General features: G+C 57.0%; 1 long non-coding RNA gene across 1 annotated transcript in view; it reads right to left on the reverse strand.

The window, feature by feature from the left end:
- Positions 1–1,551, reverse strand: part of LOC138847454 (uncharacterized) — a 103,588-nt gene extending 102,037 nt beyond the window's left edge. The window contains exon 1 of the long non-coding RNA XR_011385298.1: positions 1,177–1,551. This is a non-coding gene — a long non-coding RNA (uncharacterized lncRNA). The remainder of the gene's footprint in view (positions 1–1,176) is intronic.
- Positions 1,552–13,940: the final 12,389 nt, after the last annotated feature.

Raw genomic sequence — 13,940 nt, forward strand, 5'->3', positions numbered from 1 at the left:
AGCTGGTGTACACATGGACAGTGTGCTCACGGGGTGACCCTGGAAGGGGCAGCCTCTCCCAGCCAGCAAGGGTCACAGGGGTCAACACACACAAACAAACAGGAGGGTCCCTGTCCAGACCAGGCCCCAGGGGCTAGACGGCCTGCTTCAGCCCAGCAGAGACCACTCCAAAGGGCCACCTTAGCTTCGCAGCCCCCACTGAGTCCCAGAGCCAAAGCTGACAATGGCCTCCATCATGGCCCGACGTCCCCTCTGCCTGCTCCCACTTCCTTCCCGAGAAGTACCCAGGAACAAGCACCCTGCAGGCTGGGCTGCCTGAGGCTGTGTCCTGGAACAGCAGGAGAGAAAGCACCAGGAAGGGGGGTCCCAAGCCCCAGGTGGGCAAGCGACGAGACAGGCAGAGGACAGGCGGCAGCCGGCTCCAGGCCCGCCTCTCTCCCTCTCATTCACTCTCTCTCTCAATTCTCACTCTCTCTTCTATGGCGGAATGCAAACGCAAGCAGAAAAGCGTACAAACCACACACGCAGGTGGAAAAGCTACCATCACGCACCCCATCACCTGGGTCAAGAAGCGACCACCCCACCCCCAAACTCTGCGCTCTCCTTCTCCCTGAAGGTAACCTTCCCTGTGTCCTGAATGCAAAAGGAGCTTACACCAAAATAAACACTGAATTCCACTTTTCCATGAACTCTTCCAAGTCACTTCATATACACAGGCGCTGCATACATGCAACTCAGCCAGTGTTTTTCTAACGTTTACTTTTTCACTGCCGTATAGTATTCCACAATGCAGCCAAGGTATTCCTTATGCCATTCCACTTTGGTGGATGTCTGGGTCAACAGGGATGTCACAGAGGAACAACCAAGAAACATGAAGAAATGACCACCCTCATTACATACCAAGGAAACAGCACATTCAGACCACAGTGGAATCTCACTACATACGTGGCTAAGATTTAGAAGTTGGACAACCCCAAGTGTTGGCAAGGATGTGCCACAAGCCTAGGGCTCTTGCACCAGGCTGTGAGTGTGGAACCAGGTTACTGGGCACAGGGTCAGCTGTGTTCACCAAAACCAGAGGAAGCCAAGGGCAGAAGCAACTGCTGGGCGATGTTAAATCAGCAAATCTTTCCTACAACTGCAGGCACCAGGCAAACTCCCCAGTCCTCCACTCACCTCCCCAGCGTGTTGTCCAGCTCGGCTTCCTTATTAAAGCAGTAAGCCCAAGCAGAGCTGACTGGAGGCATCTATTTTGATCTCACATCCAAATCACAGGGTGCAGCCTCAGAAGTGGCTGCTGGCTTGGACCCGAGTCGGGGACCTGGTGGGTAAGGACCACCACACTCAGACGCAGCCCCTGACGCAAGCCCACATCAAGTCGTGTTCAGGTCTGTTGTGTCCATGGGCGTCCAAGTGACTCTCCCCAGATAAAAGCCGCCTAAGAGGGTCCAGCGACAGACACGGAAATCCAAACCCTAAAAGCCTTCTGACGACGCTGCTCCAGGTGGCTTGGAGATTTTTTTTTCTTCTCCTTTTAATCTAAATCATGCCCCAGACAGCACGAGAGACTGGTATAAATTCTCTTCTGCACTAATCTTTTATATACTTTTATGCTTGTCTGCGATGATTGAACATGACTCATTCATAGTTCTGTTTTCAACCACTGCGGGTCTCTTCCAGTCGGCAACATCTGGTTTGTTGCAGTTAAAGGCCCGCTTTGTCTATCACACAACTCTGCGGTGTTCTCAGGAGAAAGGGAGTCTACACCGAGGGCTGGGCCAACGCCAGCAACTGCCACACGCGATAGCGGACCCCAGACCATCTGCTCGATTTATTGAGGGTGATACCGAATTGGACGTCAGCTGAGAGGGAACTGCCAGCTCCAAAGTGTAGACTGGTGGTTTTCAGGCTTTTTTATTGTTTTCCTTGCAATCCCTTTCTTTCAAACAAAATTTGAATAAGGCTTTGGAAAGCAGTCCCATCCGTGAAGGGTAACCGCTCCCCACGACTCTCAGGAGGGCCCTGCGGCGCCTCCGGAAACCCCCACGCTGGCGCAGCGTGCCCGGGCCGCCCGCGCCGACCAAGGTCAGGGGAGCGCTCGCGTGAGCGGGCCCCCTCCAGGTGATTCTCATTTTCTTCTGCTTTTTCGGTATTTTCAGTTCTCTGTGATGAACAGAACTTTGTAATCATGAAATACATCGAACATCTTAAGGAATACTGAGTCAAACACACCCTGGCGTCGAGCCAGCTGCGGGAGAGCACTCGGTGAGCATTTGCCAAGGGCTCAATGTGAGCTGCACACCGTCCTCGGCCCAGACGGAGACAGAAAGCAGCCGCCCCCGGAGAGCCGAAGCGTTCATGGCGGGAAGACAGCAAGCCGAGCGCCCTGCCGCTGCCACCCAGCAGGCGGCCTTGGTGCTTCCCAGCCCTGCGATCGGGGGCTGGGCGTGTGTCATGACTCTGGTTCCCACTGCCACCAGTGGCTGCCCACAGTCGCTCTGGATGGCTCCACACCCCTTGGCCAGGAGGCAAAGAGAGCTGATTCTGATGGGTGCGAAAAGGCCAACGGCAGCCACACCCTGGAGACAGGCAGCCTCCCGGGGCTCTGGGTTCCCTGGGCAGGTCTTGGTACCCCCATACCCAGAAGTAACTGCAAATGAGCACCACAGGGCCCCCACCCTAAGGACATGGAGACCAGAGCTTGGTCTCCATGGTGAGCGTCTGGGTCACCCCACCCGGCCAGCCACATAGGTCAGGAGAGGGAAAGGGGAGTCTAGAATGAGTGGGGGGAGAGAGAGGACGAGTGAAGTGATGAGCCTGGGGCCAACGGCAGTAGCGGGGGCCCACGCTCTTGCACAGGCCCTCCTCGTCAAAGTTTCTTCAGAACTCGTGGCCACCAGAATCTTGCAGAAGCGAAGCCTGGATGAAGTGTGCTTACGAGAGAAGCAATGGGCTCTGGGTAGACTCGCAGGTGCGTGGTGCCCCACACAGGGCCCCTGACTGGGGCACCACTGGCAGCCGATAACCACGCACAGCTGACCCCTTCTCCAGATCACTGTTCTTAGCCAAACTGGACACACCTCCTCCGGAGGCTAAGCTACCCTCTTCCTGGGGCAGACAGGACAGGACTAGATGTTGTGAGGGAGCAAAGCCCTACCCCCTTACCTCGAAGGGGCACCCACTCCATGGTACAACAGATGTTGTGGGGGACCCCTTAGATCAGATTGATGTCTCCAGCTATTACATTTTTGATAGCTTGTATTTGTCTAATTGACAAAAAAATTTACATAAATACCCAAATACTTCAGGTACAATTCCATAAGTTTTCACAAATGGCTTCCAATATACCCGACACCTCAATCAAAAATGACCCATTCCCACTCCCAGTGCCCAGCCACTCTCCTGTTAATCACCAGAGTCATTCTGTCTGTTCTTGAACTCCACATATATGGACTCACACAGCATGAACCTCTTCCCTCACTCAACATCACATCTTGGAGATCTACATTGTACATATCAGTAATACAGCTTCCAGTAGTATTCAGTTGTGTGAATATACAAAACCTTATTTATCCTTTCTTCTGTTGATAGAAACCTGGATTGTTTCCAATATGCAGCTATTAGGGATAAAGTCGCTATAAAAGTGGTTGCACAAGACTTGTTTGTGAGCATATGTTTTTCTTTCTCTGGGATAGAACGACTGGGTCATAAAACTGAAGTGTAACTTACTATGAGAAAGTTAGTTTTCCAGAATGGATGCACCATTTCACACTAACAAGGACGGAGAATTCCAGTTTCTCCTCATTCTTGCCAACATTTGGTGTTGTCGGACTAACGTTAGCCAAACTCCTGTGTGTGAAGTGAGAATTCACTGTGGTTTGGCCTTGCTTCCCTCACGGACGCCCACGTCAAACCTGCCGAACACTTCTCTGCGTGCTTCTAGCCACTCGTGTATCTTTGCTTCTTCAGTGCCTGTTCAAGCCTTTAGCCTATTATCTTCTTACTACTGATTTGTGTTTGAAGACAGTTTGGACACAGTCTGTGACAAATATGCGGGTTGCGAATATTTCTCTCATAATCTATAGTTTGCTCCCTTATTTTCGTAAAGGGATCTTTGGGAAAGCAGGCATTTTTTTTTTTTTTGAACAAGTGCAATTTATCTATTTTTCCCTCCTCTTCTGGTTAGTGCATTTTGCGTCTTTTCTAAGAAATCTTTTGCCCACTCTCAAGGTTGCTAAGATACTCTCCAATGTTTTTTTCTAGGAACTTTGTATTTTAGCTCTCGCTCTTGGGCCCACAGTCCTTCACAAATCAGTTGTACGTGTAATGCGAGGCAGGGGTGGAGGTCACTTTTTCAAACATCTGTTCAGTCACTCCAGTGCCTTTGGTTAAAAAGACTCTGCTTTGGGCCCAAGCATGGCTCACTTGGTTAATCCTCCACCTGCGGCACCGGCATCCCAATATGGGTGCCGGGTTCTAGTCCCGGCTGCTCCTCTTCCGGTCCAGCTCTCTGCTGGGGCTAAGGAGTGCAGTGGAGGATGGCCCAAGTGCTTGGGTCCCTGCACCCGCATGGGAGACCAGGAAGAAGCACCTGGCTCCTGGCTTCGGGTCGGTGCAGCGCCGGCCATAGCAGCCATTTAGGGAGTGAACCAACGGAAGGAAGACCTTTCTCTCTGTCTCTCTAACTCTGTCAAATAAATTTAAAAAAAAAAAAAAAGGCTGCTTTACAAACAGAATTGGAACCTTTGTTGAAAACTGTGGGTGGCTCTAATCTGAATTCTGTCCCCCTGATCTGTGACTGTTCTGTTCTTGAGATCATTTTCTTAGCTTTTTCCTGTCCTATTTCCCTCACCACTTCCTTCTTGTAAGGACTTTCTCAACCACCTGAATAGCAATCCCATCTCATGCTGTCTTCATGGAGCTAGGCCTCACAGCAGACGACAGACATGCCAATTAATGGCGAGAAGAGAAACTTCGGGAGCTAATCAGTGCTAGAAATAAGGCGAAATGTGGCAACATTCTGTGGGACAGCGTCTGGCTTGAGGGTGGTAGCTAGGGTGTCCAGAAAAAGCCTCCCGGAGGAGGTGACGAACACTTGTCAAGTCCTGGGCGGCAACAATATACAAGGGTACTTCAAAAAGTCCATGTGAAATGGAACTGGAAGTCAAGTTTATGTTGGTGAAAAAAAAAAAACAACTTTTGAAACTCATACATACAAGAGGTCTTCAAAACATTCTTGGAAAACGTGTGATATAAAAAACTCCCTGTGGATTTCCAAAAGTTTTTGCACCAAAATAAACATAGCTTTTAATTCCATATTCCCACCAAACTCTTTGAAATTCCCTCTTCTACGGACGCTTGAGGTGTGGCAAGAAAAATAACCACCGGAGCCAGGAACTGAAGGCCAGGGCGCTGGGGTCGGCAACGTCGTCGCCGCTGGAGCCACCACACCTGACCGTGAGCAGTGGTGGGAAGGGAGGCAGAGAAGCGGATGCGAAACCAGGCGGCAGTTTATCGAAAAGGGCAAAGACAGATTCAGCGTGAGTGTCCGTAGAGCGAGGAGGACACCCGCCCCACCCACAGGGGCCGAGTTCCCTGCAAGTCAGGAAGAACAAGTTCGCAAGAGAGAGAGGCACCCCGGGGGGCAGCCAGTTCTCACTGGCAGGGTCCCAGGGACCGCCTCAGGGAAGACATGCAGGAAGCATGCCAGTCGGGAGTCACAAGTGCCAAGGGCACAGGGAGGGAGCCGGCAGGCAGGGAACCGTGGGGGTCGGAATCAGGTGCTGGGATGGGAGGCGAGGGTGGGAAGGAGCATCCTGCGATGATGCGGGCGTTGGGGGCCTCACCCTAGGGGGGCCTCCTTCTGCTCAGAGGTGAATGGGACTGGCCACCCTCGAAGACCTCATGGACACCTGCTGAAGCCGGCGGCACGCGGCCACTGCAGGCCTCAGGAAGGCGGCCATGGCCGTGCCCCTCCCAAGAGTGCTCTCTGCACCTCAGCAGGCCGGGGGCAGCCTTCAGGACAGCCATGTCTGCCTGTCACCATCCGACAATGTATAGAAACGTACTTGCATTCAAAACTTGAAGTTTACTTAGAAGAAAAGAACATCCTTCAAGTCTTCACTTGTGCTACTTCTGAGCACCCACTAAAGGAATAAGTAACTAATACTGCAAAATAACACTTAGATCCCCTGAGATGATCTCGAGGATCTGACCCCATTTGGGAAAATACTGCTTCATAGCTTTTTCGGAGTCACGGGCATCACGTATGTCATGGCCGCCATGTGCTGGTCGCCAAGAAACCCAGATTCCGAAGAGGGGTACAGGGAAGGAAAGCATCGTTATACACGGTGGGCGTGGCTACGGCGAGGGGCTGGACGAGACGGCCCTCGTGTTCAGGAAGCGAGGGCAGAAAGCACCCATTCGGGATGCCTCTGGCCGGGCTGGCCTCGTTGGCCAGTGCTTCTCAGGCCTTCTGCGTGGCAGCATCTCCTGGAAGACTTGTTAAAGCACAGACGTTCGGAACCCCCGGCGGTGTGCTCGGTGTGGGTCCTTTAACTCCCTGTCCTGGGCACTGGCCCTTTGCAGCCAGCACCAAGGCCTTCCATCGCCTTTATCCTCGTGCGGTACTTCGAGAACATGGTCCGACTCTTGTTTGCTCGTTCTTTCCGGCTGGAGTATCAGAGAATCTGACAACTCCCTGAACGTCTACTCTTTTCCTCTCTTCATATTTTAGTTCTACTTCTGGGGCTTCTCCCCGACTTCTTCTTCCAACTCTTCTATTGAGTAGTCTCTCCTTGGTGTACAAGATACGTAGGTACATTTCCAAGAGCACGAAGTCGTTCTGAATCCTTTTGTAACACCAGTTCCTGTTTCAAGACTCTAAAGACACTGCGACATTGTTTCAAGACTCTAAAGACACTGCGACATTTGCAGCTCTCTCAACTTCATGAACTGTCTGTTCTCCGGGCTCCATTCTCCTCCTGATTTGTTACGTTCCGTCCCTGCCTGCCTAAGATCAGTCAGTAAAACATCCACTGACAGGGCCTGGAGCTCACTTCCGCCTTCACTGAGGGGCACCCGGAAGGTGTTTTCCATGAGCTGTTTCCCTGGGGACGCTGAAGCTCCCCAGGGCGGGGTGAGGGCCTGGTCTCGCCATTCACACGCAAATCCCGCTGAGTCTTCCTGGTTTTAGTTACGCTCCCTCCCATCCACCCAGGATCACCTTCCCCGCACCAAGCACCAATTTCTGCCACACCGGAGGTGAGGGAGTCCTTTCTGTGAGAATGCACGGACCAGACGCTGTCCAGAACGACTTCTTAAAAGCGGCAGTGACGAGACTCCTTCAGGGAGTCACACTGATGATGGAGGAGCAGGGAGGGAGGAGGGAAGCTCACCTCCAGCCGTCGACCCTCTGAGCCCTTGAACCACACATCACCCCTGCTCCGGAGTAAACAACTCTTAGTTCCGTCATCACCATCACTTCCTATGATAAGCAACGAGGAAAACTAAAAAGATGACATCAGCATAAAAGTTCATTTCTGGGACCGGCGCTGTGGTGTAGCAGGTAAAGCTGCCACCTGCAGTGCCGGCATCCCATATGGGCGCCAGTTCAAGTCCTGGCTGCTCCTCTTCCTCTCTGCTATGGCCTGGGAAAGCAGTAGAAGATGGCCCAAGTCCTTGGGCCCCTGCACCCACATGAGAGACCCAGAAGAAGCTCCTGGCTCCTGGCTTTAAATTGGCGCAGCTCTGGCTGTTGCGGCCATCTAGGGAGTGAACAAGTGAATGGAAGACCTTTCTCTCTCTTTCTCTTTCTCTAACTCTGGCTTTCAAATAAATAACTTTAAAAAAAAAAAGTTCATCTTTCCCTGCAGAGAAGAGGTGGCAGCTCAAAGCCAGGTAAGACACAAAATGCTGTCACATTTTCATTTTTCTTCAAATGCAAAAATAAATTTGTTTGGCAACAGTACATTGCATGTAGTTATCTTAACAGAAAGAGGCCATTTGGGGGAACTCTTTGGCGGTGTAGCTTGAAGGAAAACTCATCCAATTTACTCTGGCCCAGTGTTTTCATCATTGTCAGAAACCCCTTTCCCTGGTGGATGGAAGAAGGCCTGGAGTCAACACTGTCCGGGATCGGCCACAGTGCTGACTGCGTGGGCAAAGCCAGAGACACCTCGGGGACCAGCCTGCATCTGGCGACTTCCCCTGCCCCCTCTGCAGGATCTGGAAAACAGACCTGCGACTACAGGTTCCAGCCAGCAAGTGCCACAAGAACACCCGTCTTCAAATTCATTTCAAAAACCGAAGTATTCCTCAAGCCTACTGAGGTCCCGAAATACCTGTGTGATTACGGATCCCACAGCATCCGCTAGACAACGAGAAACCAGAGTTGTCAAGGGACTGGCCCAGGGACACACAGCAACTCAAGCCCAGCTCAGCCAGGAAGTAGCGGCCAGCGCCACCCCCTCGGAGCCTGGTGTGCACTCGCCCGGCGCTCCATGTTGCTTCATCTCCCATTTTCACTCCGCGTGGGCCCTGCCAGGAGTGCACTGGCTGAGAAAGAACATCAAGGGACCCTGGCCGAAACTGGCCTCCCATTTGGGATGGGAGGTGGGCACAGGCACCAGCCAGGCCTTGGACTCAGGCCTCAGGGCCTGTGTCTCCACTGACACAGACCAGCGAAACCCACCCTAAGGAAATGACTCGGGACACCACGGCTCACAGGTTTGATCAGTGGGTGGGGGCTCCGAGCAGTAAATGTGTGCATTCAAAACCCCACAAGGCCAGGCCCTGCCCTCCTCCTCCTCCTCCTCCCCCACCCCCAGCCTGCCAACGTCCAACTCTGGGCTCCAAAGCCCGGATTAAAGACAGGAAGTGTCCTTATCTCAGGCAGGAGAGTGCGAGGCAGCTCCTGGGAAGAGTAACAGGAGCCCCCCCCCCCCCCGGCCCCGAGAGAAGTGGTTATCTTGAAAGCTGCCAGGGTAGAGCGCGCAGGGGGGCAGCTGGACCAGCCCTGCCGACTCCCCACAGTGACTCACAGAGGGGAGCAATCCACCTGCTGGGACCCACGGCGCTCAGCCACGCCACGGCTGCAAGGCCAAAGGCTAGACAAGCAAGGACAAGGGATGCTTAGGCCCATTTCACAGATGGGCTTTCTCAAGTCACAGAGGGGCAACATGAGAGACAGGGCAATCGGCCCTCAGAATACACAGAGGTTGCTGCCAGGACCCCCCAGATACCAGAGCCTGCGGACGTTCGAGTACCTTACACAAATGATGCAGCACTCACTCATCACCCACGCACGTCATCCTGTAAACCCCAATCAACGGCCTGCGACTCCTGATACAATGTAAGCCCAGGGAGCTGTCTCCCTTTTTTATCACATTAAATGTAAATCTGTAAAAATTGTGTTATTTAAATCAGAGAAACAGAGAAAGAGTGGGGCAAGGAGAGGGAGGGAGGGAGGGAGGGAAGGAAGGGAGAGATCCATCCTGCATCTGCTGGTTCACCCCCCGAATGCCCACACAGCTAGGGCTGAGCCAGAGGAAGCCGGGAGCCAGGGAGCCGGGGATCCACCTGGGCCTCCCACGTGGGCGCCAGGGACCCAGGTAGGTAAGCCATCACCTGCTGCCTCCCAGGCCCCACGACAGGAAGCTGGAATCGGAAGCAGAGCCAGGACTTGGACCCAGGCAGCTGGCATCCTAAGTGTCTGAACCCAGGGACACAGTGACCCAATCCCCACAAAACACCGCACCAATCACCGACAAACACTGCCCTACTCAGACCGTGCTGATCAGGGAACAAGAAAAACACCCGCAGCGTTCAGTGCTGGCCTAATTCTCCCATAAATGACTGACCCCGAGACTGTGAAACCCATGGATACAGAAGGCCATGAGACAGTCACTAACTCCTTCTCCCAGCCCGGAGGGAAACGCCACGTACCCGAGGGTCACAGTTCGAGCAGAACAGGGAAACCCAAACAAAAGGGAACTTTGCAGCCAGAAGTCCCGGAGTGGGGTCCTCGCACCCCTCCACCAGTGTCGGGATCCTGGATGAGTCCGTGACTTCTCTGACCCCGGGGGTGCTGTGGGGGGGGGGTTCAGTGAGGCCCACATCCACGGCCCACGAAGCACCGCTGATCACAGCAGCTCCTGGACGGTACCAGGCACACCACGCGGCCACAGAGAGTGGTCGTCTTGCCTGTCCTCCCACAGGACGGCAGAGTCTGTGCACACAGTAGGTGCTCAATACATGCTTGCCAAAGGAAACGCATGCCCTGGAAGTCAGTGCAGCAGCCACGCTGCCAGCAGACGGCCACACCAGATCTCAGCCATCGCTCCGGGCTGTGTGGGCGGCCACAGCACCACGGCAGAAGACCACGGAGCCCGGGGCGTTGACTTGGGAGTCTCCCGTTCGTGAGTGGGGATGGGCAGGGCCAGTTCCTGGTGGGCGCGCTCTTCCTGGCTTGCAGTGGCCTGGTCCCCTCCGACTTCACACGGCCTTTCTTTCTTTCCTTTAGTGCAACTCCGGGGAGCAGTGGGGGAGAAAGCACCACCCTCACGGCCCTGTCCTCTCTCACGGCCACCTGGAGGCCTTGCCTCCAACAGCCTCACAGCGAGGGTAGCTCTAGGCAGGGACACAGGCTCTGGCTGCAGACCGCGGTCCCAAAGCCACTCTGGGCGACTTCAGGCAGCGACGGCAGCCCCTGGGGTGGGCGTGTGGGGGTAGCAGTTAATTCACCACTTGGGACGCCCGCGTCTCATGCCACCAGCCTGGTCCAAGTCCTAGTTCCCCCAGTTCCAACCAGCTTCCTGCTCGTGCACCCCTGGGGGGCGGCAGGTGACGGCTCAAGTACTCGGTTCCCTGCCTCCCCGTGGGAGACCAGAGGGACTGCTGCAGGCCTTTGGGAAGGGAACCAGCAGATGAAGAGGTCTGTCTGCCCCAGTCTCTCTACCTTTCAAATAAACGCAAATAAAGAAAGAGAATTTAAAAAACTTTCCGGCTCTGAGATGCGATTTCTTGGGAACCTTGCCACTGCAGGCGATAACCAACGAGAAAGAGTAGGGACGCACCGGGCCGGGGCTTAGCAAGCCGGGGCACCTCAGCTGTCCTCGGTCAGGCATCACAGGGTGCGCCTCTACCAGCCTTGGCGGTCACCCCGCCACGGCCATGTCCTCCCCCTGGCCCGGCGGTGCATCTGCTGATGAAGGGCACCCAAGGGGCACCCATCTGGAGGTGTCACACCACTCAAAGACTCCCATGAGGCACCTACTGTGCGTAGGAAGATACACTGGAGTGTTTGGGGGAGACGGCGACAGCCGACAGGACCCAGCACCCAGCCAGGTCCCCAACCTGCCCCAGGGACACAGGCGGCGTCCACGGCAGTGACGGGCTGTGTGCACGGAGAACAGTGGGCATAAAGCCAGCCTTTGTCAGCGCCATGCTCACCAGTGCTGTATACCCTGCAGGAAGAACCCAGCTCCTTGGTGTTAAGCGTCATGAAAAAGACTGAAGGCGGCCGGCGCCGCGGCTCACTAGGCTAATCCTCTGCCTTGCGGCGCCGGCACACCAGGTTCTAGTCCCAGTTGGGGCGCCGGATTCTGTCCCGGTTGCCCCTCTTCCAGGCCAGGAGCCAGCGAGCCCAAGTGGGCCGTCCAGGGCTGTCTGCCCGTCAAGGGTGCCAGGGCTCCGATGGACGTCACCGCCATGCTCACTTCCCAGAGGCAGCCATGACACCTGCACCTGTCGTGCCCCAAAAGCGGGGGGGGGGGGGGGGGCGCAGGGGAGTGCGTGGGAACATGGTGGGCTCTTGCTCAGAATCCCCCAGCACAGCTGTCATGGAGTTCCTCTGCCAGAACTGGTTGCTGGGTTCCCCAGAGCCAGGCAGCCAGGCCCACCCTAACCACTGAAGGAGTCACCGGAATTCACTCCGCAGCCGGGACTGCCTTTCCTAGACCCCGCCGGCTGCTCCCAGCCCCCTAAAGCGTCTCTCAGCAGGAGTTTGGGGGAGCGCCCCCACCACTTGCTTCCCCGGGGCCCACACCCGCAGGGGCACAGAGGTCCCCATCCCTGACGCCCCAGGGGCTGGGGTCCCGCAAGGCCTCAGGTGAAGCTGCCGCCGCCCTCGCCCCACAATGTGGTCAAGGCACAGAAACAAGACACACGCAGGGGCCAGGCATCCGTTACGGGCGCTGGTTCCAGTCCCGGCTGCTCCACCTCCAGTCCAGCTCCCTGCTAATGCACCTGGGAGAGCAGTGGAGACGGCCCAGGTGCTTGGGCCCTGCACCCGCGTGGGAGACCCGGAAGAAGCTCCTGGCTTCGGCCTGGGCCAGCTCCGGCCACTGTGACCCTTTGGGGAGTGAACCAGCGGATGGAAGACCGTTCTGTGTGTCTCCCTCTCTCTCTAATTCTGGCTTTCCAGTAAGAAATAAAGCAGGTGCAGGCGCGCGCACGCGCACGCGCACGCGGGTGGTCTGCGGGCCGGAAGCCGCTGCAGGTGGACACGTGGGTCAGGTGGACACGCGGGTGGTCTGCGGGCCGGAAGCCGCGCAGCTGCAGGCGGACCGGACGGAGCCCACCGCGGGGCCCGCGGCTGTGAACCGAGGGCAGGCCGGGCCCAGGCCGCGGCTCCACCGGAAACGCCCCTGCTGGACGCCACGACCCGCCGGGTCCGCCAGGCCCCAGACCCCCGCACGACCGCCACAGGCAGCGTCCACCAACGCCGGCCCCGCGCCACGGAGGCTCCGCCTCCCACCCGGCGCGGCCCGCGCAGGCCCCCGCAGGCCCGCGCAGGCTCACCGTGCACGGACGGCCGCCGCCCTCGTCGGGGCGCGTGAGGCCGGCGAATGGCGGGGCGCGGGCCCGCGAGGCCGCCTGGGCGCTCACGCTCAGCTCTAGCGAGATCTCGGCCTCCCGCGCCCACGCCTGCGGATCCCCCAGGAGGCCCCTCGCGAGCGCCGGCCCCGGGGCGCGGCTCCACCTGCGTCCACGGGGGCCGTGCCCGCAGCACCTGGGCCACCCCTAGCCCGCTCCGGGCCCCCGCGCAGGCCCATCGGCGGACACGGCTGCGGTTGTCGGTCATGGACAGGGCTGCTGGTTGCACATCTTGGTGCAGGCATTACGCATGGGCGCGGGTTCGAGCCCCGGCTGCTCCACTTCCCATCCAGCTCTCTGCTGTGGCCTGGGAAGGCAGTAGGAGATGGCCCGAGTCCTTGGGCCTCTGCACCCACGTGGGAGATCTGGAAGAAGCTCCTGGCTCCTGGCTTAGGGTGGGGCCATTTGGGGAGTGAACCAGCAGGTGGAGGAGCTCTCGTTGTGTGTAACTCTGCCTCTCAAATAAATAAACCTTGGGGGGGGGTATTAAAAAGGCACGCGGAGGGCCCTGTGGGGCGGCCAAGGGTCCCAGGCATCGCGGAAAGCCCCTCCGCCAGTCCGGCGCCGGGCTCTCCAAGGTCTCCGGAGCCTGGGAACCGAGCCCCCGCGGGTTGGCGCTGCCAGGGGCTGGGGTACAGGGCCTCTTCCCGGGGTCACACACGCCCGCGCGCCTGTTTGCAAAGAGGGAGGAGAACAAATCAGAACCTGGTCCCCCCGGCTGTGGCTTTCAGCAAGAGCGCCAGGGCCGGCGGGGCCGCGCGGGCGGGGGGCTCAGCCCCAGCTCCTGTCGCCGCCAGGTGCGGCCGCGCCGCTGCGCCTCTCCCCGGTCTCTGGCGACACCTGCTGGCCGTTCTCGGAAGGACACAGCCTGGCTCGCGTCGAGGAACCCTTAGCCCCCGCAGGTGTCAGTGCGGGCTCGGGGTCCCAGGTGCGCCCTGCGCTCGCCTCTTGGAGTCCACAGGCTGCCGGGAAGCAGACCTGGAGAAGCGGGTCCGAGGAGGGGACGGACGATGGGAAAAGGCTCCCTGCTCCTACACAGGCAGCGGAGGTGGGAGAGGCCCCAG

The sequence above is a fragment of the Oryctolagus cuniculus genome, chromosome 21 (genome assembly GCF_964237555.1).
Source record: "Oryctolagus cuniculus chromosome 21, mOryCun1.1, whole genome shotgun sequence".
Taxonomy (NCBI): domain Eukaryota; kingdom Metazoa; phylum Chordata; class Mammalia; order Lagomorpha; family Leporidae; genus Oryctolagus; species Oryctolagus cuniculus.